Below are 25,956 nucleotides of genomic sequence, written 5' to 3' on the forward strand. Positions count from 1 at the left end.
GGCGTGATCGAGTACCTCGAATGGACCGATCCCTGACTTAGTCGCACCCATCAGGCCTTTGTAGTTTGTCCTGATGGGGGTTACCAGCTGAGAATTAGGAGCCTTGAGGGTACCCCTAATTATGGTCCCCGACACTATTTATCTAATGATAGTGGGAAGGCTTAGCTAATAGTATGATTTGTGTACGGTGAGTTGCATCCGTTCACAATTCTCTTTCTCACATGCTTCTCTTCACATCACGACAGTAATAGAGTAAACCAAGACATAGAGAGATCGAGTCTTGACCAGATGGGTTTGCTTCCAAGGTTTTCATGAAAGCATTAGAAACTGCTTTCCGGTTGTAGGTATCCTTCATTTTCTTTAAAATAACCCTCCAGAGGTTCAAATCTCAAGGCACCCAACAAAGTCAGTCGAGCAATGATCTCACCAAATTGTGCTGGAGCTTTAGGAAGGTCAATGCCAATGTCATCCAGCAGAGTACCGTATAACAATCAACCGGATTCCAGGTCTTGAGTCTTGAAAATTTTCTTTGTGTACAAATGCTCCAGTATCCTAACAATAGGATCAACAAAATTGGTGCCTTTATCTAGGGCAAGATTGACAGCTTCTTTAACAATTTCTAGGTAGTATTCAGGACTCTGCAACTCCACGATACATTGATGTGCTTCATCTAAAATACGTATGCCGAAATACTCCTCAAGAAGAGCTATTGTTTTCTTCTGAAGCTCAGCAGAGTTCCCCTTGGGAGCACTAGCCTGTTTATCAGGAGCAGGGACAACAGCGGGTGCTGCACTTATTAGTTTTAGTGTAGTTTGAGCTAGTGTGGGTCCAGGCGTAAAGCTGAGAGGACGAGATGCTGAGACACCAGTTCCCAAAAGTGCACTCTTGCCTATTAGTGTCGCACCACTGCCTTGAGGAAGAAGCCTCGTGTTAATAGATGATGTCTTGTGAACTATTGATGGTTTATTAAGCAACAATCCCTGGTTGCGAATTGAGTCACCTCTAGGCATTGATTTAGAACGGGGAACTTCCCAGTTATCATTATCTAACCCAGGCATTCCAGGTATGTTTCTTGAACCAGGCATCCCAGGCATCATACCTCCAGTTCCTAGCCGATTCATTGGAAATCCCCCTCCAGGTGAAAGGGGCCCTCCTGGTGAGCTACGACCATTCCTAATGACAGATGCTGCTCTAGGGTATAATCCAAGATTCTTTTCTGCCTCAGAGTGAATTTCACTGATTGTCTTGGCCTTAATCTGAAAGTCCCAAACAACATAAGTTCCAGAATAATTTTACAACTAACTGAAAGTGAATAGGGCAATTATGATCTGAAGAGTTGCATCCGTTCACAATTCTCTTTCTCACATGCTTCTCTTCCTTCTATTTTTGATCTACCATTAAATACAATAACAAACACCATCTACCGCTCAAATAGAAAACACCATCTAACTACCAAATTTTTGCATCAATAAAATTCAACTAAAACGTATATGTGTTCACTGGACTAATGATCCAGAAGTCATCATGAAGTTATAAAATTACCAATCTACCTTGTTTGGTTTATTTGGAATGGCTGAAAAATCACCACTATATTAGGTATGTTCTTTTCAACTACCAGTGAGGTTTTAGGCATTGTGTCATCAAAGGTATTTAGTATGAGCTGCAGACGCCGAACTTGTGCACCAACTAGGCAATACAAATCCATCAGACGCAATCATGCATGCCATCCACCTCTACATGAGTCGCAGACTCATGAACTACAAGCCTTATTCATAGTCACACCTACAGTCCAAAATAAGTGCTCAACCAACCAACCCACACTGCTCCTACAAGCCTTATTCACAGTCACACCTACAGTCCAAAATAAGTGCTCAACCACCAACCCACACTGCTCCTACGTCGTGCTATATCAATGGACTGGACCATTTTACAATTTAGTTTTAAATATTTTCAAATGATAAAAGGTTTTGATGGAGCCAGCCGTATTCAACCGTGAAAGAGTTGCATTGGACAAGAAAAAAAGGATGTCTATGTAAGTTATATTATAAACAATAGTTAACACAAGATTTAGCTATCAAATTTATGAACGTTATTTAGTCGCATGTTTAATATAGCTTCAGGTTGTTTGACAACTATAGCGATGAAGATTTTTATGGGCTACAACGGAAGTATAGTATTGTCGCTCGAGTTGAAGTTAAATTCCCAATGGAGCCACGTTATCGTGACAGGCAACATTACATTTTGTCTGACATCAATGTAAGACATCTCTTTAAGTTTCATTTATATAACTATGTATAATATTCGTACCACACTCTCTTTTGTGCTGAAATCAAATTAGGGAGCCAAGATCGAGGCCATTGCAACTCGGTATGAGATAGTCAAAGACTTCAACAGTTTGCTCCATGAAAAGCATGTCTACAAGATGCACAACGTAGTGTTTGGTCTTAATCCGGGTGCATTTAATTTTCGATATCTAAACGGTACCATGGAGTTGTATTTCACTCAACAAACTGTCGTAGAGCCATACACTGTCCCAGTTCAAATGTCGCCATTTCCAAAACATATATTCTTGAACCTTGATGATATTGCCGAGTTGCCAAACAGGACTTTAGTTGGTAAGAATATATCGATCTACTAACCCTATTAAAAATTCCTTTACACAAAATTCAGCATTAATCCATATTTCATTGTGATTTTGTAGACATTATGGCTATTGTAGTCCACTTGGATACAATCCATCGCACAATGTGGGGTATATTCAGGAAGATTGTTATAATGGATGCTAGGTATATTCCATTAATATTACCGATATGATGTTAAATCTATTAGTACTAATCTATTCTTCACAAAATCAATGTCATAAGGTGGTCTTTACATACCATTAAAGTTTGGGGCGACTTACTAAACAAAAATGCACTCCGCTGGGCGTTGGCTAATGAGAATTATAGCATCATAATTTGGACCATGTTTCGGTGGTTCAGAAAACAAGGTACAACATATGTTTACGCCTTGCAAACACATTATTCACTAATTTTTTCCTTTATAATAATTCGTAATGAATATTTAAATATGCTATTCTAGAGTGTCTCGAATCAAATGACCATACAACAATACACTTCAAACCGTTCCATCACAACACCCATTATTTTGAACGTAAGTATTTTATAAGATTACCTACATCAACATTATGTACTTGTTTTCATTATATTGTTAACTGAGTATACATGTGATTAAATGTTGCACTCATTGCAGCAATTCAAAAGGCTTTGGTGGCGCGGAATGATCGTTAGTTTGTCGTTAGATATCTTGACGACCAAAGGTGTAGATAGGGTCTATAACTTTTGCAACTCTGAATTTTATGATGGAATACATGTACTATTATTGATGCAACTTACATGTGTCAAGATTTGTAAAACATTTTGTTCTACTTGGAAATATCAATGAATAAGTGGATCATCAAATCGTTTAGCCCGTACGTTTTCCATTTAGAACACTATTGGTTTAATGTTGTGTCATGTTTAACATTAAAATCGTAACTTCGCTCGTGAAATTATGTCAAATATACAAATTGACTCCGGAACAAATTTAATGTAAGTTTGGTATACCGAAGCCCATTTACAGGAGCTATGCGTGCTCCAAGAAGATATTCCACATCACCAGAGTTATGAAAACAATTACTTAGCGCATCACCCATATCCATCTATGTTGTTCAAGCTTGGAATATAATTTCCATATCTTATACCGACACCAAAATTGTTCTCGTATCACCTCTCTCTAGGTCTTATCTCTTTACTCTTGGTTATGATGCTTGTTTCTATAACCTCTATTACCAAGGGCATCTTTTTGATCTTCTATTCACATGATTTATTGCAGTCAGGTCATTTCACCCTTGGTTCTTGCAGTATTATTTTTATGCTGATGTTTTCTCGGGTACTATTCTTGTTATAGATCAGATGGGACATAATGCCGGTCGCAAACCGTTCACAGACATCTCTAGCAATATCATTAGAGGTAAAAGTCAATACACAAACTGACCATTCATCGTTGAAACGTAGTAAGTAGGGAACACTAATACACAAACTTACATTATAGGTGATCAAAATGAATTGCTCGGACCAATGGTCGATGCTAAGGAGCGTAAGAGGAAAAGGGATAGGGAAAGATATGCAGTGATGTCCGTTGAACAAAAAACGAGAAGAATAGGAAGCGTCGTGAAGCACGTCAACGAAGCAAGGGACATAATGTGATGCCCAATGTGTCAGGGGATGATGAAAAACGTCCAATTTTAATTAATAAATCTGCACATAAACCTACAATTGGAAAGTAATAGTGTTCATATTTTGTAGGTGATCAAAATGAACAGCTTAGGTTGTATAATCAGACACCAAGGCGGAAAGAGGGAAAGTTAGAGTACATAAGAAAACGTAGAGCACTGCAAGCTAGCACTTTGATTTAGGGGTCCATCGCCATGGAGGTACCAACATATACCTCTGAGGTTGTACACCCTACAGTAGATGTATTGGAACCTGATTCATCCTCAGATAATGCATGTTACTGGGTTATCCCTGAATACACCAGTACACCTTTCATGCCAGCTTCAACATAGACCGAGGATGTCGGTTCACCCGATATGTCTACTGAGCCACTAAGACGTAAACATTATGTTCTGCGTGGTGAAAGACAAGCTATCTTAGCCCATCAAAACAAGAAATTTGAAGCAAACATTGCACGTAACGTGGCTACTTTGACTGAGGATACTATCAATGACGTTGGAAAAATGGATGATTCGACACAGCCCGGTTCAACTATAGAGATCAACAACACTGGTAATTATACTAACCAGTTTTAAATGGATCTTGCACGACGATGATAAAATGTAGTCCGACTAAACGTGTGTTTCCATCAGTACAATATAGGAATACACGCCAAAGTGCGATCGTGGCAACAAATGGGAGTGCAAACATGGTCGAACAAGGAACTGGGTTGGAGCAAAGCCAGTCAATCCCAAGGTTCATTTCCAATGGTAATTGTTAAAAATCTTTGTTGAGGTTATATATTTTCTCACCCCCGAATGCCCTGTCTTTTACTTGGATTGTATTTTCACGATCCAGTTGATGACGATGATGAGGGTGTCATATTCGGAGAGGATAATGATGAGAATGAGGGATATCTATTCGCTGGTCAATATACTTATGTCAATTTCTATTACAATACCAATGCTTATCTAAATTCAAATGATTTAATTGTTCTTTTCCAAACAAATATCAGATGAGGAGACTAACTGAAAGGGAATTAGGCTTACACCTTTTTTCTAATTAATTTTGGTGGTTGAATTACCCAACACAAATAATTGGACTAACTAGTTTGCTCTAGTCTATAAGTTCTACAGGTGCCAAAGGTTCACAATAAGCCAATAAAAAGACCAAGAAAGGGTTCAAACAAAGAGAGCAAAAGACATCCCAAAAGGCACCCTGGTCTGGCGCACCGGACTGTCCGGTGTGCCACCGAACAGTGTCTGGTGCACCACCGGACAGTGTCCGGTGCACCAGGGCACTCGAGGCTGAACTCTTCACCTTCGGGAAAATTAGAGGGTGCTCCGCTATAATTCACCGGACTGTCCGGTGAGTCACCGGACAGTGTCCGGTGCACACCGGACTGTCCGGTGTGCCAGCGGAGCAACGGCTACTTCGCGCGTAACGGTCGACTGCAACCGCATTCAATGCGCTACAGTGCGCGCCAGAGTTAGAGCACGCGCAGTTGGCACACCGGACAGTCTACAGGACCTGTCCGGTGCACCACCGGACAGCCCAGAGGCCCCACAAGTCAGAGCTCCAACGGTCGAACCCCAACGGTCTGCTGACGTGGCTGGCGCACCAGACAGTGTCCGGTGGCGCACCGGACTGTCCGGTGCGCCATGCGACAGCAGCCTTCCAACGGCCATTTTTGGTGGTTGGGGTTATAAATACCCCAACCACCCCACATTCAATGGCATCCAAGTTTCTACACTTCTACACCTTACAAGAGCTATAGCATTCAATACAAGACACACCAAAGAGATCAAATCCTCTCCCAACTCCACACAAAGCTTTAGTGATTAGAGAGAGAGAGATTTGTTGTGTTCATTTGAGCTCTTGCGCTTGGATTGCTTCTTTTCTTTCTCATTCTTCTTGTGATCAAACTCAATTGTAACCGAGGCAAGAGACACCAATTGTGTGGTGGTCCTTGCGGGAACTTTGTGTTCCGTTTGATTGAGAAGAGAAGCTCACTCGGTCTAAGTGACCGTTTGAGAGAGGGAAAGGGTTGAAAGAGACCCGGTCTTTGTGACCACCTCAACGGGGAGTAGGTTTGCAAGAACCGAACCTCGGTAAAACAAATCATCATGTCTCTCGCTTTATTTGCCCGCGATTTGTTTTTCACTCTCTCTCGGACTCGTTTATATTTCTAACGCTAACCTGGCTTGTAGTTGTGCTTAAGTTTGTAAATTTCAGATTCGCCCTATTCACCCCCCTCTAGGCGACTTTCAATTGGTATCAGAACCTGGTGCTTCATTAGAGCCTAACTGCTCGAAGTGATGTCGGGAACATCCGCCAAGAGGGATCTCGGGACCGGCAACAAGTCCGCAAGCTCGGGAAGAACACACTCAAGGGAGTCCGCCCACAAGCACAAGGAGGAATCCTCTTCCTCCATCAAGTCCCATCGGATGGGTGACAAGAAGAAGATGATGAGGAAGGTGGTCTACTACGAGACCGACTCTTCGTCACCCTCCACCTCCGGCTCGGAATCGGCCTCCACTACTTCAAAGCGCCATGAGCGCAAGAAGTATAGTAAGATGCCCCTTCGCTATCCTCGCATTTCTAGACGTACTCCATTACTCTCCGTTCCATTAGGCAAACCACCTATGTTTGAAGGTAAAGATTATTCTATGTGGAGTGATAAAATGAGGCATCACCTAACCTCACTCCACAAAAGCATATGGGATATTGTTGAGTATGGAGTGCAGGTACCAAAGAAGGGAGATAAGGATTACGACTCGGAGGAGGTCGAACAAATCCAACACTTCAACTCCCAAGCCACAACTATACTCCTCGCCTCTCTAAGTCGAGAGGAGTATAATAAAGTGCAAGGGTTGAAGAGCGCAAATGAGATTTGGGACATGCTAAAGACCGCGCACGAAGGAGACGAGGTGACCAAGATCACCAAGCGGGAGACGATCGAGGGGGAGCTCAGTCGCTTCCGGCTTCGCCAAGAGGAGGAGCCACAAGACATGTACAACCGGCTCAAAACCTTGGTGAACAAGTGCGCAACCTCGGGAGCAAAAAATGGGATGACCACGAAATGGTTAAGGTTATTCTTAGATCACTTGTTTTCCTTAACTCTACTCAAGTTCAATTAATTCGTGGCAATCCTAGATATACACTAATGACTCCCGAGGAAGTAATAGGGAATTTTGTGAGCTTTGAGTTGATGATCAAAGGCTCAAAGAAAATCGTCGAGCTTGATGGCCCCTCCACGTCCGAAGCACAACCGGTTGCATTCAAGGCGACGGAGGAAAAGAAGGAGGATTCTACATCAAGTAGAACACCCATCGACGCCTCCAAGCTCGACAACGAGGAAATGGCGCTCATCATCAAGAGCTTCCGCCAAATCCTCAAACAAAGGAGGGGGAAGGATTACAAGCCCCGCTCCAAGAAAGTATGCTACAAGTGTGGTAAGCCCGGTCATTTTATTGCTAAATGCCCATTATCTAGTGATAGTGACAGGGGCGACGACAAGAAGGGGAGAAGAAAGGAGAAGAAGAGGTACTACAAGAAGAAGGGCAGCGATGCCCATGTTTGCCGGGAATGGGACTCCGACGAGAGCTCCACCGACTCCTCCTCCGACGAGGATGCCGCAAACATCGCCATCACCAAGGGTCTTCTCTTCCCCAACGTCGGCCACAAGTGCCTCATGGCAAAGGATGGCAAAAAGAAGAAGGTAAAATCAAGATCCTCCACTAAATATGAAACCTCTAGTGATGAGGATAATTGTAGTGATGAGGACGATAACTTGCACACCCTTTTTGCCAACCTTAACATGCAACAAAAAGAAAAATTAAATGAATTAATTAGTGCTATTCAAGAGAAGGATGATCTCTTGGATTCCCAAGAGGACTTTCTTATTAAAGAAAACAAGAAGCATGTTAAGGTTAAGAATGCTTATGCTCTAGAAGTAGAAAAATGTGAAAAATTATCTAGTGAGCTAAGCACTTACCATGATACTATTGCCAACCTTAGAAATGAAAAATGCTAAACTTATTGCTAAGGTTGATTCTAATATTTGTGATGATTCGATTTCCAATCTTAGAAATGATAATGCTAATTTGCTTGCTAAGATTGAAAAATTAAATGATTCTCTTGCTAGCCTTAGAAATGAAAATGAAAATTTGATTGCTAAGGCTCAAGACTTTGATGTTTGCAATGTTACTATTTATAACCTTAGAAGTGAAAATGATATATTACATGCTAAGGTTGTTGAATTAAAATCTTGCAAACCCTCTACATCTACAGCTGAGCATGTTACTATTTGCACTAGATGTAGAGACATTAACATTGATGCTATTCATGATCATATGGCTTTAATTAAACAACAAAATGATCACATAGCTCAACTTAATGCTAAAATTAATGAGCATGACTTAGAAAATGAAAATTTTAAATTTGCTAGAAGCATGCTCTATAGTGGGAGACGCCCTGGCATCAAGGATGGCATTGGCTTCCAAAAGGGGGACAATGTCAAACTTAATGCCCCTCCTAAAAGATTGTCTAACTTTGTTAAGGGCAAGGCTCCCATGCCTCATGATAACGAAGGTTACATTTTGTACCCTGCCGGTTATCCCAAGAGCAAAATTAGGAGAATTCATTCTAGGAAGTCTCACTCTGGCCCTAATCATGCTTTTATGTATAAGGGTGAGACATCTAGTTCTAGGCAATCAACCCGTGCAAAATTTCCTAAGAAGAAAACTCCTATTGCATCGAATGATTCTAACATTTCATTTAAAACCTTTGATGCATCTTATGTTTTAACTAACAAATCAGGCAAGGTAGTTGCCAAGTATGTTGGGGGCAAACACAAGGGATCAAAGACTTGTGTTTGGGTACCCAAAGTTCTTGTATCTAATGTCAAAGGACCCAAAACCATTTGGGTACCTAAAGTCAAGAACTAAACTTGTTTTGTAGGTTTATGCATCCGGGGGCTCAAGTTGGATCATCGATAGCGGGTGCACAAACCATATGACAGGGGAGAAGAAAATGTTCTCCTCCTATGAGAAAAACCAAGATCCCCAACGAGCAATCACATTCGGGGATGGAAACCAAGGTTTGGTCAAAGGATTGGGTAAAATTGCTATATCACCTGACCATTCCATTTCCAATGTTTTTCTTGTAGATTCTTTAGATTACAATTTGCTTTCCGTTTCTCAATTATGCAAAATTGGCTACAACTGTTTTTTTACATATATAGGTGTTATTGTCTTTAGAAGAAGTGATGATTCAGTAGCATTTAAGGGAGTGTTAGAGGGTCAGCTATACTTAGTAGATTTTGATAGAGCTGAACTCGACACTTGCTTAATTGCTAAGACTAACATGGGCTGGCTCTGGCATCGCCGACTAGCACATGTTGGAATGAAGAATCTTCACAAGCTTCTAAAGGGAGAACACATTTTGGGACTAACAAATGTTCATTTCGAGAAAGACAGGATTTGTAGCGCATGTCAGGCAGGGAAGCAAGTTGGTACTCATCATCCACACAAGAACATTATGACGACTGACAGGCCACTCGAGCTCCTACACATGGACCTATTCGGCCCGATTGCTTATATAAGCATCGGCGGGAGTAATTAAGTACTGTCTAGTTATTGTGGATGATTATTCTCGCTTCACTTGGTTATTCTTTTTGCAGGAAAAATCTCATACCCAAGAGACCTTAAAGGGATTCTTGAGACGGGCTCAAAACGAGTTCGGCTTAAGGATCAAGAAAATTAGAAGCGACAACGGGACGGAGTTCAAGAACTATCAAATTGAAGGCTTTCTTGAGGAGGAGGGCATCAAGCATGAGTTCTCTTATCCCTACACCCCACAACGAAATGGTGTAGTGGAGAGGAAGAATAAAACTCTATTGGACATGGCAAGGACCATGCTTGATGAATACAAGACTTGGATCGGTTTTGGGCCGAGGCGGTCAACACCGCCTGCTACGCCATCAACCGGTTGTATCTACACCGAATCATCAAGAAGACATCATACGAACTCCTAACCGGTAAAAAGCCCAATATTTCATATTTTAGAGTCTTTGGTAGCAAATGCTTTATTCTTGTTAAAAGAGGTAGAAAATCTAAATTTGCTCCTAAGACTTTAGAAGGCTTTTTACTAGGTTATGATTCAAACACAAGGGCATATAGAGTCTTTAACAAGTCCTCCAGACTAGTTGAAGTTTCTTGTGACATAGTGTTTGATGAGACTAACGGCTCTCAAGGAGAGCAAGTTGATCTTGATGAGATAGGTGATGAAGAGGCTCCATGCGTCGCGCTAAGGAACATGTCCATTAGGGATGTGTGTCCTAAGGAATCCGAAGAGCCACCACATGCACAAGATCAACCATCTTCCTCAAAGCAAGCATCTCCACCAACTCAAGATGAGGATGAAGCTCAAAATGATGATGAAGAAGATCAAGGAGTTGAGCCACCTCAAGAGGAGAGCAATGATCAAGGGGGAGATGCCCATGGTCAAGATGAGGAAGATGAACAAGTTCCAAAACCGCCACACCCAAGAGTCCACCAAGCAATCCAACGAGATCACCCCGTGAACACCATCCTCGGCGATATTCAAAAGGGGGGTAACTACTCGATCTCGTGTTGCTCATTTCTGTGAACATTACTCTTTTGTTTCCTCTATTGAGCCACACAGGGTAGAGGAAGCACTACAAGATTCGGATTGGGTGGTGGCGATGCAAGAGGAGCTCAACAATTTCACTCAGAATGAGTGAAAGGGAAATGTGCCCTTGGGCCATTTCTAAGTGTTTTGGTGATTTAGTGTCCAACACAAGCACTTAAGTGATAAACTATGCCAAATTTCATAGAAGTCAGGCGTGCCCATACTGGCACACCGGATAGTGAACAGTACATGTCCGGTGTGCACCGGACATCCAGGCGGGCCCAGAAGTCAGAAGCTCCAACGGTCAGAATCCAACGGCATTGATAACGTGGCGGGGGCACCGGACTGTCCGGTGCGCCATCGAACAGACAGCCTCCCAACGGCCACTTTTGGTGGTTGGGGCTATAAATACCCCAACCACCCCACCATTCATTGCATCCAAGTTTTCCACTTCCCAACTACTACAAGAGCTCTAGCATTCAATTCTAGACACACCAAAGAGATCAAATCCTCTCCAAATTCCACACAACGCCCTAGTGACTAGAGAGAGAGATTTGCTTGTGTTCTTTCGAGCTCTTGTGCTTGGATTGCTTTCTTCTTTCTTGATTCTTTCATTGCAACCAAACTCACTTGTAATTGAGGCAAGAGACACCAAACTTGTGGTGGTCCTTGTGGGAACTTTGTGTTCCAAGTGATTGAGAAGAGAAAGCTCACTCGATCTGAGGGATCGTTTGAGAGAGGGAAGGGTTGAAAGAGACCCGGCCGTTGTGGCCTCCTCAACGGGTAGTAGGTTTGCAAGAACCGAACCTCGGTAAAACAAATCCGCGTGTCACACTCTTGATTTGCTTGCGATTTGTTTTGCGCCCTCTCTCGCGGACTCGTTTATATTTCTAACGCTAACCCGGCTTGTAGTTGTGTTTATATTTGTAAATTTCAGTTTCGCCCTATTCACCCCCTCTCTAGGCGACTTTCAATTGGTATCGGAGCCCGGTGCTTCATTAGAGCCTAACCGCTCGAAGTGATGTCGGGAGATCACGCCAAGAAGGAGATGGAGACCGGCGAAAAGCCCACTACAAGCCACGGGAGCACTTCATCGGAAGAGTCCCGCACCAAGATGAGGGAGAAGAAGAAGAGCTCCTCCAACAAAGGGAAGGAGAAGAAATCTTCTTCTCACCACAAAGAGAAGAAAGAAAAATCTTCTTCCCACAAGCCGCATCGGAGTGAGGATAAGCCAAAGAGGATGAGGAAAGTGGTCTACTACGAGACCGACACTTCATCAACATCAACCTCCGGCTCCGAAGCGCCCTCCGTAACTTCTAAACGCCAAGAGCGTAAGAAGTTTAGTAAGATCCCCCTACACTATCCTCGCATTTCTAAACATGCACCTCTACTTTCCGTCCCATTAGGCAAACCACCAACTTTTGATGGTGAAGATTATGCTAGGTGGAGTGATTTAATGCGATTTCATCTAACCTCACTCCACAAAAGTATATGGGATGTTGTTGAGTTTGGTGCACAGGTACCGTCCGTAGGGGATAAAGACTATGATGAGGATGAGGTGGCCCAAATCGAGCACTTCAACTCTCAAGCAACAACAATACTCCTCGCCTCTTTGAGTAGAGAGGAGTATAACAAAGTTCAAGGGTTGAAGAGCGCCAAGGAGGTTTGGGATGTGCTCAAAACCGCGCACGAGGGAGATGAGCTCACAAAGATCACCAAGTGGGAAACGATCGAGGGGGAGCTCGGTCGGTTCCGGCTTCGCAAAGGGGAAGAGCCACAACACATGTACAACCGGCTCAAGACCTTGGTGAACCAAGTGCGCAACCTCGGGAGCAAGAAGTGGGACGACCACGAAATGGTTAAGGTTATTCTAAGATCTCTCATTTTCCTTAACCCCACTCAAGTTCAATTAATCGTGGTAATCCTAGATATACTAAAATGACCCCCGAGGAAGTTATCGTGAATTTTGTAAGTTTTGAGTGCATGATCGAAGGCTCGAGGAAGATCAACGAGCTTGATGATCCCTCCACATCCGAGGCTCAACCCGTCGCATTCAAGGCGACGGAGGAAAAGAAGGAGGAGTCTACACCAAGTCGACAACCAATAGACGCCTCCAAGCTCGACAATGAGGAAATGGCGCTCGTCATCAAGAGCTTCCGCCAAATCCTCAAGCAAAGGAGAGGGAAAGACTACAAGTCCCGCTCCAAGAAGGTTTGCTACAAGTGTGGTAAGCCCGGTCACTTTATTGCTAAATGTCCATTATCAAGTGACAGTGACAGGGATAACGACAAGAAGGGCAAGAGGAGAGAAAAGAAGAAGTACTACAAGAAAAGGGGCGGCGATGCCCATGTTTGTCGGGAGTGGGACTCCGACGAAAGCTCTAGCGACTCCTCCGACGACGAGGACGCCGCCAACATCGCCGTCACTAGAGGGCTTCTCTTCCCCAACGTCGGCCACAAGTGCCTCATGGCAAAGGACGGCAAACAGAAGAAGGTTAGATCTAACTCCTCCACTAAATATGAGTCTTCTAGTGATGATAATGCTAGTGATGAGGAGGATAATTTGCGTACCCTTTTTGCCAACCTCAACATGCAACAAAAGGAAAAACTTAATGAATTGATTAGTGCTATTCATGAAAAGGATGACCTTTTGGACACTCAAGAGGACTTCCTTATTAAATAAAATAAGAAGCATGTTAAGGTCAAAAATGCTTATGCTCTAGAAATTGAGAAATGTCAAAAATTATCTAGTGAGCTAAGCACTTGCCATGAAACAATAGACAACCTTAGAAATGAAAATGCTAATTTAGCTAAGGTTGATACTCATGTTTGCAATGTTTCAATTCCCAACCCTAGAGATAATAATGATGATTTGCTTGCTAGGATTGAAGAATTGAACATTTCTCTTGCTAGTCTTAGATTAGAAAATGAAAATTTGATTGCTAAGGTTAAAGATTTTGATGTTTGCAAAGTTACAATTTCCGATCTTAGAGATAAAAATGATATTCTACATGCTAAGATTATTGAACTTAATTCTTGCAAACCATCTCCATCTACCATTGAGCATGTCACTATTTGTACTAGATGTAGAGATGTTGATATCAATGCTATTCATGATCATATGGCTTTAATTAAACAACAAAATGATCATATAGCAATATTAGATGCTAAAATTGCCGAGCATAACTTAGAAAATGAGAAGTTTAAATTTGCTAGAAGTATGCTCTATAATGGGAGACGCCCGGACATCAAGGATGGCATTGGCTTCCAAAGGGGAGACAATGTCAAACTTAGTGCCCCTCCTAAAAGATTGTCCAATTTTGTTAAGGGCAAGGCTCCCATGCCTCAGGATAACGAGGGTTACATTTTATACCCTGCCGGTTATCCTGAGAACAAAATTAGGAGAATTCACTCTAGGAAGTCTCACTCTGGCCCTAATCATGCTTTTATATATAAGGGTGAGACATATAGTTCTAGGCAACCAACCTGTGCTAAGTTGCCTAAGAAAACTCCTAATGCATCAAATGATCATGACATTTCATTCAAAACTTTTGATGCATCTTATGTTTTAACTAACAAATCCGGCAAGGTAGTTGCCAAATATGTTGGGGGCAAGCACAAGGGGTCAAAGACTTGTGTTTGGGTACCCAAAGTTCTTGTGTTTAATGCCAAAGGACCCAAAACCATTTGGGTACCTAAAGTCAAGAACTAAACTTGTTTTGTAGGTTTATGCATCCGGGGGCTCAAATTGGATACTCGACAGTGGGTGCACAAACCATATGACAGGGGAGAAAAGGATGTTCTCCTCCTACGAGAAAAACAAAGATCCCCAACGAGCTATCACATTTGGGGATGGAAATCAAGGTTTGGTCAAAGGCCTTGGTAAAATAGCTATATCTCCTGACCATTCTATTTCCAATGTTTTTCCTGTTGATTCATTAGATTACAATTTGCTTTCTGTATCTCAATTATGCAAAATGGGCTACAACTGTCTTTTCACTGATGTAGGTGTCACTGTCTTTAGAAGAAGTGATGATTCAATAGCATTTCAGGGAGTGTTAGAGGGTCAGCTATACTTGGTAGATTTTGATAGAGCTGAACTCGACACTTGCTTAATTGCTAAGACCAACATGGGCTGGCTCTGGCATCGCCGACTAGCACATGTTGGGATGAAGAATCTTCACAAGCTTCTAAAGGGAGAACACATTTTTTAGGACTAACAAATGTTCATTTTGAGAAAGACAGGGTTTGTAGCGCATGCCAGGCAGGAAAGCAAGTTGGCACTCATCATTCACACAAGAACATCATGACGACCGACAGGCCACTGGAGCTCCTACACATGGACCTACTCGGCCCGATTGCTTACATAAGCATCGGCGGGAGTAAGTACTGTCTAGTTATTGTGGATGATTATTCTCGCTTCACTTGGGTATTCTTTTTACAGGAAAAATCTCAAACCCAAGAGACCTTAAAGGGATTCTTGAGACGGGCTCAAAATGAGTTCAGCTTAAGGATCAAGAAAATAAGAAGCGACAACGGAACGGAGTTCAAGAACTCTCAAATTGAAGGCTTCCTTGAGGAGGAGGGCATCAAGCATGAGTTCTCTTCTCCCTACACGCCACAGCAAAATGGTGTAGTGGAGAGGAAGAATCGAACTCTATTGGACATGGCAAGAACCATGCTTGATGAATACAAGACTTCGGATCGGTTTTGGGCCGAGGCGGTCAACACCGCTTGCTACGCCATCAACCGGTTATATCTTCACCGAATCCTCAAGAAGACATCGTATGAACTCCTAACCGGTAAAAAGCCCAATATTTCATATTTTAGAGTCTTTGGTAGCAAATGCTTCATACTTGTTAAAAGAGGTAGAAAATCTAAATTTGCTCCTAAGACTGTAGAAGGCTTTTTACTTGGTTATGACTCAAACACAAGGGCATATCGGGTCTTTAACAAGTCCACTGGACTAGTTGAAGTCTCATGTGACGTTGTGTTTGATGAAACTAACGGCTCTCAAGTAGAGCAAGTTGATCTTGATGAGATAGGTGATGAAGAGGCTCCATGCATCGCGCTAAGGAACATGTCCATTGGGGATGTGTGTCCCAAGGAATCCGAAGAGCCTCCAAATGCACAAGATCAACCATCCTCCTCCACGCAAGCATCTCCACCAACTCAAAATGAGGATGAAGCTCAAGTTGATGAAGAAGAAGATCAATCAAATGAGCCACCTCAAGATGACGGCATAGATCAAGGGGGAGATGCAAATGATCAAGACAAGGAGGATGAAGAACAAAGGCCGCCACACCCAAGAGTCCACCAAGCAATCCAACGAGATCACCCCGTCGACACCATCCTCGGCGACATTCATAAGGGGGTAACTACTAGATCTCGTGTTGCACATTTTTGTGAGCATTACTCTTTTGTTTCCTCTATTGAGCCACACAGGGTAGAGGAAGCACTCCAAGATTCGGATTGGGTGGTGGCGATGCAAGAGGAGCTCAACAACTTCACTAGGAATGAGGTATATCATTTAGTTCCACGTCCTAACCAAAATGTTGTAGGAACCAAATGGGTCTTCCGCAACAAGCAAGATGAGCATGGTATGGTGACAAGGAACAAAGCTCGACTTGTGGCCAAGGGATACTCCCAAGTCGAAGGTTTGGATTTCGGTGAAACCTATGCACCCATAGCTAGGCTTGAGTCAATTCGCATATTATTGGCCTATGCTACTTACCATGGCTTTAAGCTTTATCAAATGGACGTGAAAAGTGCCTTCCTCAATGGACCAATCAAGGAAGAGGTCTATGTTGAGCAACCTCCCGGCTTTGAAGACAGTGAGTATCCTAACCATGTCTATAAGCTCTCTAAGGCGCTTTATGGGCTCAAGCAAGCCCCAAGAGCATGGTATGAATGCCTTAGAGATTTCCTTATTGCAAATGGCTTCAAAGTTGGAAAGGCCGATCCTACACTCTTTACTAAAACTCTTGAAAATGACTTGTTTATATGCCAAATTTATGTTGATAATATTATATTTGGGTCTACTAACGAGTCTACATGTGAAGAGTTTAGTAGGATCATGACACAGAAATTCGAGATGTCTATGATGGGGGAGTTGAAGTATTTTCTGGGATTCCAAGTCAAGCAACTCCAAGAGGGCACCTTCATTAGTCAAACAAAGTATACTCAAGACATTCTAACCAAGTTTGGAATGAAGGATGCCAAGCCCATCAAGACACCCATGGGAACCAATGGGCATCTCGACCTCGACACGGGAGGTAAGTCCGTGGATCAAAAGGTATACCGGTAGATGATAGGTTCTTTACTCTATCTATGTGCATCTCGACCGGATATTATGCTTTCCGTATGCATGTGTGCAAGATTCCAAGCCGACCCTAAGGAAGCTCACCTTACGGCCGTGAAACGAATCTTGAGATATTTGGCTTATACTCCTAAGTTTGGGCTTTGGTATCCTAGGCGATCCACATTTGATTTGATTGGATATTCGGATGCCGATTGGGCAGGATGCAAAATCAATAGGAAGAGCACATCGGGGACTTGCCAGTTCTTGGGAAGATCCTTGGTGTCTTGGGCTTCAAAGAAGCAAAATTCGGTCGCTCTTTCCACCGCCGAAGCCGAGTATATTGCCGCAGGCCATTGTTGCGCGCAATTGCTTTGGATGAGGCAAACCCTGCGGGACTACGGTTACAAATTGACCAAAGTCCCTTTGCTATGTGATAATGAGAGTGCGATCAAAATGGCCGACAATCCCGTCGAACATAGCCGCACTAAACACATAGTCATTCGGTATCATTTTCTAAGGGATCACCAACAAAAGGGAGATATCGAGATTTCTTACATTAATACTAAAGATCAATTAGCTGATATCTTTACCAAGCCTCTTGATGAACAATCTTTTAACAAACTTAGGCATGAGCTCAATATTCTTGATTCTAGGAACTTCTTTTGTTAAATTGCACACATAGCTCATTTATATACCTTTGATCATGTCTCTTTCATATGCTATGACTAATGTGTTTGTCAAGTATATTTCCAACCAAGTCATAGGTGTATTGAAAGGGAATTGGAGTCTTCGGCAAAGACAAAGGCTTCCACTACGTAACTCACCCTTCGCCGTCGCTCCAAGCAACTCTCCGTTCTTAGGGGAGAAAGCATGAGCACCAAGCAAAAGGACTTCGTCTTTGGTATAATCTTCACTCATTTGTTTTGACCAAAGAGGGAGAATGTAACTTCGAGGGCTCTAATGATTCCGTTTTTGGCGATTCATGCCAAAGGGGGAGAGAGTAAGAGCCCAAAGCAAAAGGACCGCACCACCACCAATTTCAAAAACTTCGTGTTTTCAAAGAATTTTATCATTTGGTATCCTATTGTGTTCAAAAGGGGGAAAAAGTAGTATTTCAAAAATGATATTTCAAAACCCTCTTGAACACTAAGAGGAGGATTACATTTAGGGGGAGTTTTGTTTAGTCAAAGGAAAAGCATTTGAAACAGGGGGAGAAAATTTCAAATCTTGAAAATGCTTCTCAAAATCTTATTCATTTGCCTTTGACTATTTGCAAAAGAACTTTGAAAAGGATTTATAAAAGAGTTTGCAAAAACAAAACTTGTGGTGCAAGCAGGTCCAAAATGTTAAATAAGAAAGGAACAATCCATGCATATCTTGTAAGTAGTTATATTGGCTCAATTCCAAGCAACCTTTGCACTTACATTATGCAAACTAGTTCAATTATGCATTTCTTTATTTGCTTTGGTTTGTGTTGGCATCATTCACCAAAAAGGGGGAGATTGAAAGGGAATTAGGCTTACACCTAGTCCCTAATTAATTTTGGTGGTTGAATTGCCCAACACAAATAATTGGACTAACTAGTTTGCCCAAGTGTATAGATTATACAGGTGTAAAAGGTTCACACTCAGCCAATAAAAAGATCAAGAGTTGGGTTCAACAAAAGAGCAAAAGGGTCAACCGAAGGCTCCTCTGGTCTGGCGCACCGGACAGTGTCCGGTGCACCAGAGGACTCCAACTCGAACTCGCCACCTTCGGGAATTTCCAGAGGCACTTGCGCTATAATTCATCGGACTGTCCGGTGTACACCGGACAGTGTCCGGTGCGCCAAGGAGAAGCGGCCTCAGGAACTCGCCAGCTTCGGGAATCTCCAACGGCTAGTCCGCTATAATTCACCGGACATGTCCGGTGTGCACCGGACTGTCCGGTGCAACTCCGGAGCAACGGCTATCTCCGCGCCAACGGCTACCTGCGGCGCATTGAATGCGCGCGCAGCGCGCGCAGAAGTCAGGCGTGCCCATACTGGCACACCGGACAGTGAACAGTACATGTCCGGTGTGCACCGGACATCCAGGCGGGCCCAGAAGTCAGAAGCTCCAACGGTCAGAATCCAACGGCATTGATGACGTGGCGGGGGCACCGGACATGTCCGGTGTGCACCGGACTGTCCGGTGCGCCATCGAACAGACAGCCTCCCAACGACCACTTTTGGTGGTTGGGGCTATAAATACCCCAACCACCCCACCATTCATTGCATCCAAGTTTTCCACTTCCCAACTACTACAAGAGCTCTAGCATTCAATTCTAGACACACCAAAGAGATCAAATCCTCTCCAAATTCCACACAACGCCCTAGTGACTAGAGAGAGAGATTTGCTTGTGTTCTTTCGAGCTCTTGCGCTTGGATTGCTTTCTTCTTTCTTGATTCTTTCATTGCAACCAAACTCACTTGTAATTGAGGCAAGAGACACCAAACTTGTGGTGGTCCTTGTGGGAACTTTGTGTTCCAAGTGATTGAGAAGAGAAAGCTCACTCGATCCGAGGGATCGTTTGAGAGAGGGAAGGGTTGAAAGAGACCCGGCCTTTGTGGCCTCCTCAACGGGGAGTAGGTTTGCAAGAACCGAACCTCGGTAAAACAAATCCGCGTGTCACACTCTTGATTTGCTTGCGATTTGTTTTGCGCCCTCTCTCGCGGACTCGTTTATATTTCTAACGCTAACCCGGCTTGTAGTTGTGTTTATATTTGTAAATTTCAGTTTCGCCCTATTCACCCCCCCTCTAGGCGACTTTCACAAATCAATATAAAGGTATGATTCTAGATTGAGTACATTGGTTTTTATGTGCTAACATGTTTGTCTAAGTGTTAGAATCAGAGGAAATTCAACTGGAAAAGCTTGGCTCGAAGCAGCCAAAAGTCTGCTCAGTCTGGGTGCACCGGACAGTGTCCGGTGCGCCAGACTGGCTCTGGCGAACTGGCGGCTCTCGGGACTTCGACGGCGGCGTACGACTATAAATCATCGGACTGTCCGGTGGTGCACCGGACTGTCCGGTGAGCCAACAGTCGGCCGGGCCAACGGTCGGCCGCAGAATCCGCGCACGACGCGTGGCAAGTGCCAACGATCGGAAGGGACACCGGACTGTCCGGTGTGTACCGGACAGTGTCCGGTGCGCCAACGGCTCCAAGACTGCAACGGTCGGCTTCGCCAAATAAGGAAAGAGATCCGCACCGGACAGTGTCCGGTGGTGCACCGGACTGTCCGGTGCGCCAGGCGACAGAAGGCAAGAATTGCCTTCCTGGAATGCACTCAACGGCTCCTAGCTACCTTGGGGCTATAAAAGGGACCCCTAGGTGCATGGATAAACACAACAAGCATTCTCTAAGCATTCCTAAGCACCAAGACTTCGATTCCGCGCATTTGATTCTTTGTGATAGCAACTAGAGCTCCATTTGAGTTGTGAACTCGCCGGGTTGTGTTGTGAGCTCTTGTTGTGACTTGTGTGCGTGTTGGTACTCTGATTTCGTGTCTTGTGTGCGTTGCTCATCCCTCCCTTACTCTGTGCTTCTTTGTGAACTTCAAAGTGTAAGGGCGAGAGGCTCCAAGTTGTGGAGATTCTTCGCAAGCGGGATATAGTAAAGTGAAAGCAAAACATCGTGGTATTCAAGTGGGTCTTTGGACCGCTTGAAAGGGGTTGATTGCAACCCTCGTCCGTTGGGACGCCACAACGTGGAATAGGCAAGTGTTGGACTTGGCCGAACCACGGGATAAACCACTGTGCCATCTCTGTGTTGATCTCTTTGTGGTTATCGTGTTGTGCAAGTTCTCCTCTCTAGCCACTTGCCTTATTCGTGCTAACTCCTAATCAAGTTTTGCGGATTAAGTTTCAAGTTTTTTTTAGGATCACCTATTCACCCCCCCCCCCTCTAGGTGCTCTCAATTGGTATCAGAGCCGTTCTCTTCAAGGAAGGGACTAATCACCCGAAGAGATGGATCCTAAGGGCAAGGGGATGGTGGTCAACGATAAGGAGAAGGAGTCCTTTGTCAATGATCCAAAGGAGGACAAGCCTACTGACTCGGGCTCGAGCCACAAAAGAAAAGATGGGAGGAAGAAGAAAACAAGGCGCATCAAAGAGATAGTCTACTACGACAGCGACGAATCCTCTTCTTCCCAAAAGGACGACGACAACGACTATGAGAAAAAGAAGACGGTTAATTCAAACTTCTCTTTTGATTATTCTCGTATTCCTCAAAGTACCAATGCTCATTTACTCTCCATTCCACTTGGTAAACCTCCTCATTTTGATGGAGAGGACTACGGATTTTGGAGTCACAAAATGCGTAGTCACTTGTTCTCTCTCCATCCTAGTATATGGGAGATAGTAGAGAGTGGAATGAAATTTGATAGCTCAGATAGTCCTTTGTTTATCAATGAACAGATTCATAAAAATGCACAAGCTACTACTGTGTTGTTAGCCTCATTGTGCAGGGACGAGTACCATAAGGTGAGCGGCTTGGACAATGCCAAGCAGATCTGGGACACCCTCAAGATCTCACATGAGGGGAACGACGTCACCATGCTCACCAAGATGGAGTTGGTGGAAGGCGAACTCGGGAGATTCGCGATGATAAGAGGGGAGGAGCCAACCCAGACGTACAACAGGCTCAAGACCCTCGTCAACAAGATAAGGAGCTATGGAAGCACGCGATGGACGGACCACGACGTCGTCCGCCTAATGCTAAGGTCCTTTACTGTACTTGATCCACATCTGGTAAACAATATTCGTGAAAATCCTAGGTACACCAAGATGTCGCCCGAAGAAATTCTTAGGAAATTTGTAAGCGGACGGATGATGATCAAGGAGGCGAGATACGTGGATGATGCATTGAATGGCCCAATCCACGAGCCTCAAACCGTTCTCTCAAAGCGACAAGGAGCAAGGAGGCACTACCTAGCAAGGTGGCGCAAGTTGAGGCGGCCGGGCTTAATGAGGAAGAAATGGCCCTTATCATCAAGCGGTTCAAGACGGCGCTAAAGGGTCGCAAGGAGCACCCCAACAAGAACAAGACGAAGGGGAAGCGCTCCTGCTTCAAATGTGGTAAGATTGGTCATTTTATTGCTAATTGTCCCGATAATGATAGTGACCAGGAAAAGAAGAGTGGAAAGTGGGAAAAGAAGAAGAACTACAAGAAGGCAAAGGGCGAGGCACATCTTGGAAAGGAGTGGGATTCGGATTGCTCCTCGTCCGACTCCGACAACGAAGGACTCGCCGCCACCGCCTTCAACAAGTCATCCCTCTTCCCCAACGAGCATCACACATGCCTCATGGCAAAGGAGAAGAAGGTATGTACTCGAAACAATACTACTTATGCTTCTTCAAGCGAGGATGAGTCTAGTGATGATGATGAAATAGACTATTCATGCTTATTCAAGGGATTAGATAGAACTAAGATTGATAAGATTAATGAATTGATTGATCCTTTGAATGATAAGAATAGATTACTAGAAAAACAAGAGGACCTTTTATATTAAGAGCATGATAAATTTGTTAGTGCACAAAATTCTCTTGCTCTAGAAATTAAAAGGAATGAAATGCTTTCTTATGAACTATCTACTTGTCATGAAACCATTTCTACTTTAAAAAGTGTTAATAATGATTTAAATGCTAAACTAGAAGTAGCAAGTAAATCTAACTCTTGTGTAGAACATGTTATGATTTGCAATAGGTGCAAAGATTTTAATGTTGATGCTTGTAGTGAACACCTAGTTTGCATTTCTAAATTAAATGATGAAGTGGCTAGTCTTAATACCCAACTTAAGACTAGCAAGAGTGAATTTGACAAGCTAAAATTTGCAAGGGATGCCTACACGATTGGTAGACACCCCTCAATTAAGGATGGTCTTGGCTTCAAGAGGGAAGTCAAGAACTTAACAAGCCATAAGGCTTCCATCTCCGCCAAGGAGAAAGGGAAGGCCCCTATGGCTAGTAGTGCTCAAAAGAACCATGCCTTCATGTATCATGATAGGAGACATTCTAGAAATGGTTATAGAAGTTATGATGCTTTTGATTCTCATGCCATGGTTGCTTCTAGTTCTTCTATTATGCATGATAGAAATTTAGCTAGGAGAAATGTTATTAATCACATGCCTAGAAGAAATGTTGTTCATGTTTCTAGGAAAATAATAAATGAACCTTCTACAATCTATCATGCTTGCAATGCCTCATTTGTGATTTGTAGAAAGGATAGGAAAGTGATTGCTAGGAAACTAGGGGCAAAATGCAAGGGAGATAAAACTTGCATTTGGGTCCCTAAGGATATTGTCACTAACCTTGTAGGACCCAACAAGAGTTGGGTACCTAAGACCCAAGCCTAAATTTGCCTTGCAGGTTTATGCATCCGGGGGATCAAGCTGGATTATCGACAGCGGATGCACAAACCACATGACGGGGGAGAAGAAGATGTTCACCTCCTACGTCAAGAATAAAGATTCCCAAGATTCAGTCATATTCGGTGACGGGAATCAAGGCAAGGTTAAAGGCTTAGGCAAGATTGCAATCTCAAATGAGCACTCTATTTCTAATGTATTCTTAGTTGAGTCGCTTGGATATAACTTGTTATCCGTAAGTCAATTATGTAATATGGGATATAATTGTCTATTCACAAATGTAGATGTGTCTGCCTTTAGAAGAAGTGATGGTTCATTAGCTTTTAAGGGTGTATTAGACGACAAACTCTATTTAGTTGATTTTGCAAAAGAGGAGGCCGGTCTAGATGCATGCTTAATTGCTAAGACTAGCATGGGCTGGCTGTGGCATCGCCGCTTAGCATATGTGGGGATGAAGAACCTTCACAAGCTTCTAAAGGGAGAACACGTGATAGGTCTAACTAATGTAACTTTCGAAAAAGATAGACCTTGTGCAGCTTGTCAAGCAGGTAAACAGGTGGGAAGCTCTCATCACACCAAAAATGTGATGACCACATCAAGACCTTTGGAGATGCTTCATATGGACCTCTTCGGACCCGTCGCCTATCTAAGCATAGGAGGAAGTAAGTATGGTCTTGTTATAGTTGATGATTTTTCCCGCTTCACTTGGGTATTCTTTTTGCAGGATAAATCTGAAACTCAAGGGACCCTCAAGCGCTTCCTAAGAAGAGCTCAAAATGAGTTTGAACTCAAGGTAAAGAAGATAAGGAGCGACAACGGGTCCGAGTTCAAGAACCTTCAAGTGGAGGAGTACCTTGAGGAGGAAGGGATCAAGCACGAGTTCTCCGCTCCCTACACACCACATCAAAATGGTGTGGTAGAGAGGAAGAACAGGACGCTCATAGACATGGCAAGGACGATGCTTGGAGAGTTCAAGACCCCCGAGCGGTTTTGGTCGGAAGCCGTGAACACGGCTTGCCACGCCATCAACCGGGTCTACCTTCACCGCCTCCTCAAGAAGACTTCGTATGAGCTTCTAACCGGTAACAAACCCAATGTTTCGTATTTCCGAGTTTTTGGGAGTAAATGCTACATTCTAGTGAAGAAGTGTAGGAATTCCAAATTTGCTCCCAAAGCGGTAGAAGGGTTTTTGTTAGGTTATGACTCAAATACAAAGGCGTATAGGGTCTTCAACAAATCATCGGGTTTGGTTGAAGTCTCTAGCGACGTTGTATTTGATGAGACTAATGGCTCTCCAAAAGAGCAAGTTGTTGATCTTGATGATGTAGATGAAGAAGACGTTCCAACGGTCGCAATACGCACCATGGCGATTGGAGATGTGCGGCCATAGGAACAAAATGAGCGAGATCAACCTTCTTCCTCAACAATGGTGCATCTCCCAACTCAAGACGATGAACAGGTTCATAAAGAGGAGGCATATGATCAAGGGGGAGCACAAGATGATCATGTAATGGAGGAAGAAGCACAACCGGCACCTCCAACTCAAGTCCGAGTGATGATTCAAAGGGATCATCCCGTCGACCAGATTTTGGGTGACATTAGCAAGGGAGCAACTACTCGGTCTCGATTAGTTAATTTTTGTGAGCATTACTCTTTTGTCTCTACTATTGAGCCTTTCAGGGTAGAGGAGGCCTTGCTAGATCTAGACTGGGTGTTGGCCATGCAGGAGGAGCTCAGCAACTTCAAGAGAAATGAAGTTTGGACTCTGGTGCCTCGTCCCAAGCAAAATGTTGGGGGAACCAAGTGGGTGTTCCGCAACAAACAAGACGAGCACGGGGTGGTGACAAGGAACAAGGCACGACTTGTGGCAAAAGGTTATGCCCCAGTCGCAGGTTTGGACTTTGAGGAGACTTTTGCTCCTGTGGCTAGGCTAGAGTCCATTCGTATTTTGCTAGCATATGCCGCTCACCATTCTTTCAGGTTGTTCCAAATGGATGTGAAGAGCGCTTTCCTCAACGGGCCAATCAAGGAGGAGGTGTACGTGGAGCAACCCCCTGGCTTCGAGGATGAACGGTACCCCGACCACGTCTGTAAGCTCTCTAAGGCGCTCTATGGACTTAAGCAAGCCCCAAGAGCATGGTATGAATGCCTTAGAGACTTTTTAATTGCTAATGCTTTCAAGGTTGGGAAAGCCGATCCAACTCTTTTTACTAAGACATGTGATGGTGATCTTTTTGTGTGCCAAATTTATGTCGATGACATAATATTTGGTTCTACTAACCAAAAGTCTTGTGAAGAGTTTAGCAGGGTGATGACTCAAAAGTTTGAGATGTCGATGATGGGCGAGTTAAGCTATTTCCTTGGG

General features: G+C 43.6%; 1 pseudogene; it reads right to left on the reverse strand.

Annotated features, from left to right (window-relative positions):
• Window positions 1-217: 217 nt before the first annotated feature.
• Window positions 218-25,956, reverse strand: part of LOC103639925 (eukaryotic translation initiation factor-like) — a 34,873-nt pseudogene continuing 9,134 nt past the window's right edge.

This window comes from Zea mays, chromosome 9, assembly GCF_902167145.1.
Source record: "Zea mays cultivar B73 chromosome 9, Zm-B73-REFERENCE-NAM-5.0, whole genome shotgun sequence".
In the NCBI taxonomy this organism is placed as follows: domain Eukaryota; kingdom Viridiplantae; phylum Streptophyta; class Magnoliopsida; order Poales; family Poaceae; genus Zea; species Zea mays.